The 4,170-nt window shown below is 36.3% G+C and overlaps 1 pseudogene; it reads right to left on the reverse strand.

Moving 5' to 3' along the window:
* Positions 1 to 2,303: 2,303 nt before the first annotated feature.
* On the reverse strand, positions 2,304 to 2,945 carry LOC108361855 (60S ribosomal protein L7-like; annotated as a pseudogene).
* Between the last annotated feature and the right edge of the window lie 1,225 nt (positions 2,946 to 4,170).

Below are 4,170 nucleotides of genomic sequence, written 5' to 3' on the forward strand. Positions count from 1 at the left end.
ACGTGTTTTCTTCACGATTCACCAATTTCCCAAGCCATCTTTGAATATAGCAAATTAAGCACAACGTTAACAAAAAATATACAACCACTCTTGAAATGTATTCAAAAGAATAGGTCTTATTAATTTGTATTGCAGGTGCCGAAAAAGTGATAATATCTTGTGGCCAAGGCGTCGTCGCGGGAGGAAAAAACTGCATTTGGGGGCTTTACTCCTAGGGCTGCTGAAATTCGCGGCACGACATTTTTATAAAGTTTTTATTACAAATAAAACGTTTTTTACTTTAGAACGCACGAATTACTTCGATTTTTCACTTGAAAGTACACAATACGTTTACACTTGTTTCTAAACAAAAAGTTTGTTTACGTATTGCCATAAACGTCAAAGTCGGCAAAACCAAAGTAGCGGTTTTGGGAATGCGCCACCTTCAGTTCATTACACCTTGAGAAGAATCGATAAATAAAGTTAGTTGGCTAGCACACATTAACCAGGCAACTTGAAACAGTTTAAGCCTCAGTGTATCCAGTAAACAAACTTAGCTATTTTTTTCACCTAATTTGGTCCCCATAAAGGACTAGTGTTGCAAGCAACGCTCTTTCGGCAATTAGGGTGTTGTGCAGCTATTTATTTAAGCACTGGAGAGATTTATTCACATGGAATTGGATATAGGGCTGATAGATTTACTTTAAATAAATTGTGAATCTGCGAAAATATCTTTTCAGCAGATGAATATACTTATTAACTTTTTTCCCGAAAATTTACATACAGGCTTGAAATTGTGCGAGTAACATTCATCATATCATCGCTTGGATGGAAAAATGCCGGAATCGTCATTTTGACAATTTGTAGTTATAGATGCAGTTATATATTTTAAAGTAAGATATTTCGATTTTTTGTTAACTGGTTTTTGGATATCTTCTTTAGCTTCCGAGTAATTGACTAAAATGTTTTCGGCTATTTGTTACAAATTGCGTTAGTATTGCTGTCGTACTAAACTAATCAAGATCTTTCAAATAGAGTTACCTGTTCTTCTTTAGATTCCGACATATTCAGCCTTATTATGAGTTTCATTTTCTAGAACCGGGTCACTTTTTCACTTTTCGTTTGCGTGTATTCACTACAGGTGGATGAAAAAATTTTTGGCGAAATTTTGTTCGGGCGAAACTCACGATTAGGCTGATTAGTAAAAAGTATCGTTAATTTATAAAAAATTGTTATCACATTTTGGCGTATATCATTAAAACTGACTGCAAATTTTTTGAGAAATGTCGTATACGACAAAATTTTATTAAACTCATAAATGGTTGACACTAAACTAAAAAAATAAGATAGTTTAAGAATTTCGTGAACTAGTACATAGCATTCCCCGACACTTTAGAGAAGATCTGTAGTCGTGTTTCTGAGAAAATGCATTCCAAACTTCAATCGTGAGTTACCGAAAGTAACTTGTGACAATCTTTTATCCAGGCGACGATATAACATTTAGCTAAAATATGCATCTAAATAAATTATAATTGTCATTATTTTCGCAGTTGGAGTATATGCCAGACGAGTAACAGGTATATACATACAAGTATACCTAAATTAGCGCGTTGAGCTTGTATATTTCTCTCTCTCTCTAACGCATTAATTCTACGGCACCAACGGCCGACAAAGTTATGTCTGTATTTAATAATAGCTCTATGACAAAATATTCATGAAATGTATTCGTAGATTTTTATTTACTTCATTTCATACATTAGTATNTTATGGTTACATGTGTATATCTTGGTAACCGCTGCACCAATTTCTTCCAAACTTGGCATAGTTGTTTACCTTGGTATAACACATGAAATGACCGAAAATTTTTAAAATCGGACAATAACCACGCCCACATCCCATATAACAATAATTTAGAGAAACACGAAATCTTCGATAAATCAGTAATTATTGAAGCTAATTTATTCAAAATTGATGTTTGCAACAACTCTTTACCAAGAAATACGTTTAGGATAAAATTTTGAAAAATGGGCGTGACACCGCCCACCTCTGATCACATATGTATATGTATCTCGGTAACCGTTCTACCGATTTGTACCAAACTCGGTGTGGTTATTGTGCTTGCCACATAGAAGCAAAACGTTGAAAATTATTGAAATCGAACTAAAATTACGGCCGCTTTTCATATAACAGTAAATTTCAGAAATGCTTGAAACTTCAATATATCGAAATTTAAGGACGCTAATTTACTCAAAATTGGTACACCCCGGTTTACCATGTAGCGGTAGCTTTCCGAAAGGTAAAAAACATATATTTAATACTTGCGCCGGGTATTTAATGTTCGGCTCCGCCCAAATTAGACTTTCTTACTTGTTTTCTTTGTTTTTTTTTTGCTTGGGCGCCTTTTGAAGATGTGCCAAATTATATTGTCGCCTTAAACATAAAAAAACAATTTCTTTAAGCGATCTTGCGCAGCAGTTTGTTGATCTTATGCTCACGGCTACCGAAATCACCAACCTCAACGTAGTCATTAGACTTCTTGCGTCAGCCTCGGGTTGATGTTTTGAGCTTGAATGGCATCAGGAAGTTGGAGGCTTTCTTGAGGTGGGTTCCAACAGTGAATATTTCGTGCGCCAAATAATCAACGCACTGAATTTTGTGCGCTTTACGCAATTTGCGTTTGATCACAAAGCTGTCAGAGATTGGGACACGTTGATGGTTGTGCTTGACAATTCCAAATTTATACATCAATTCACGAACTGATTTGAGATTTGCAGCATATTAATGGTTGCCTTGTTTAATTTGATGAACAAACCGTGTTTAATGTGGCGAAAACGGAACAACAGTAAAACTTTACGCACTTTTGGTGCAACTTTGTCGATACCGCGGATACGGATCACAAAAGCCAATTCGGATTTTTTAGGCACGTAGAATTGGCCGCGTTTTTTTGCCACACGGCGCAACTTCATATCACGGCGTCCATCACGGCGTTTTCTTGNCGATACCGCGGATACGGATCACAAAAGCGAATTCGGATTTTTTAGGCACGTAGAATTGGCCGCGTTTTTTTGCCACACGGCGCAACTTCATATCACGGCGTCCATCACGGCGTTTTCTTGTTTGATATTTCTCAGCATGCACCAAGTTTCCACGTTTACGGAGTGTAATCGCAGCAGAGCGCTTAAGTTGACGCTTGATCAGGGTAGCAGTTTGCTGCCTGCTTCTTGCTGAACTTCAGCTTCGACTCAGGGACAGGAGGCAGCTTCCTGGAAGGTTGTCTGCCCTTTGCTTGCGGTTTCTTACTTAGCACATTGAAAAGGCGAAAAAAAGTTCGCCAAATCGTAAGTGATATGCTGCAACCAGGCACTTACTTTCCAAATTCCATCCTGTTTATCGGCATAATTTTCCAAATATGCCTGCTACTTCATTATTAATAACTCCATAACTGCGGCTTCTTTGTTGCCTCAACATATCCTAAAAAGACATAAATTTACATTAAACAATAGAAATCGCAAAAATTAGCAAATAAAATACTCGCTTTGTTTTGTTTTGTTGTCAAATTTCTGAGAAATGTGAATTCACCACGATGCGATACAGAAAGAACAAGGACCAGGGATGTAATTTTAAGTAAATCTATTATTCAGTGGCAAGGCGCAGAGCGTTCGGGGCAGCAATATTAATTTGTATCAAATATAACATTAAACGGTGGTTCTAATACATTTTTTGATATTTTTAGCCAGAGTACATACATTATATGGTATTTCTTTCAAAAATTAATATACTATAAGAACTTTTTTTTCAAATATTTCTTAAGTTTCTTTCATGAGTGCTAAAAAGCAACNTTTAGCCAGAGTACATACATTATATGGTATTTCTTTCAAAAATTAATATACTATAAGAACTTTTTTTTCAAATATTTCTTAAGTTTCTTTCATGAGTGCTAAAAAGCAACCATGCGTGTAAGAAATTGTGTGCTACCTAGAATTTCACCTCTGGAAACTTTATCCCCATAAAGGACTTCACCACAGTTTTTTTACAGGATATACTGAGACCGGAACACTGACAATACCGGGCGGTGCAAAGAACCGGCAAAGAACACACAAAAGCGAAGTGTAACTTGTAAAATGTGCAGCACAAGGCGAATTTTTACAAGGTGGTGTTGCTAAAATTAGCCGCGGTCCTTCTGAATGTGAA

Source organism: Rhagoletis zephyria, unplaced genomic scaffold (genome assembly GCF_001687245.7).
Source record: "Rhagoletis zephyria isolate East Lansing unplaced genomic scaffold, Rhagoletis_zephyria_1.1 Rzeph_scaffold_00863, whole genome shotgun sequence".
NCBI lineage: Eukaryota > Metazoa > Arthropoda > Insecta > Diptera > Tephritidae > Rhagoletis > Rhagoletis zephyria.